General features: G+C 51.6%; 1 non-coding gene across 1 annotated transcript; it reads right to left on the bottom strand.

The window, feature by feature from the left end:
• Positions 1-773: 773 nt before the first annotated feature.
• Positions 774-847, bottom strand: Trnan-guu. The gene has a single exon. It is a non-coding gene; the product is annotated as a tRNA-Asn (tRNA).

The raw sequence follows: 847 nt of genomic DNA, 5'->3' as shown, positions 1-847 counted from the left end.
AACAGCTGCCAACGTACTAGCGCTGTATCAGCGCTGCATCAGCGCTCCGCTGCATGTGACCCCGTCTTTTCTTGCTTGCGCACACAATGCAGCTCTAACTCCAGCGCTGGCACTGATGCAGCTCTGATTGCGTTATCTCGGTGCCACGATGCCTGCGTAAGCCGGCCTTTAAAAGATTTTAAGGCAGTTCATAGCGTCACCGACCTTTTTCACTTTATATTTTGTCATTTTGTCATGGGTATCATCGAGGTCCCTCGATTAATTTTCTCCTTCGGAATAATTTCGGCCGCCCGTATCCCCGAGATTCCACGTTCGCATCATAACCGTGTGGTCGAAAGTGGTATACGCGACTCGTCGATAGTTTCGGTGTGTGTCGTGGCTTCTCTACGCTGTGCTCCGTTTAGCTTTTCCATTCGGAATATGAAACTCGGGATTCATTGGAAGAATTCATGGCTATAGACGTAAATCCTAGCAGCCATTTGTCCCTACTCAATGTTCGAACGCCAAACGCCGGCGTCCGGCGTTCGAACGCAAGCCAATGCGCGAGGAGCAGTCGACGCTCTAGTTTACTTTAATTGGAGGAAAAGAAAGCGGGAAGAGACAACGGCAGCTAGCCTTTGCGTCCACATACTAATCCTTTGAATCGGGGCTAGGTTCTCCGACGTCACCGGCAGCCTTTGTAGAGGTCGCTGGCAAAACAGAGGCCCTCGGTTAATCCGCCTTACCTGAAAAGTCCAGGGGCACAAAATAAAAACAAATAAAGATCTTTCCCGCGCCTCCGGGAGGGCTCGAACCTCCAACCTTCCGGTTAACAGCCGAACGCGCTAGCCGATTGCGCCACGGAGGC

Source organism: Ixodes scapularis, unplaced genomic scaffold (genome assembly GCF_016920785.2).
Source record: "Ixodes scapularis isolate PalLabHiFi unplaced genomic scaffold, ASM1692078v2 PGA_scaffold2__306_contigs__length_199485367, whole genome shotgun sequence".
Taxonomy (NCBI): Eukaryota; Metazoa; Arthropoda; class Arachnida; order Ixodida; family Ixodidae; genus Ixodes; species Ixodes scapularis.
This window is presented reverse-complemented; position numbering and strand designations above follow the sequence as displayed.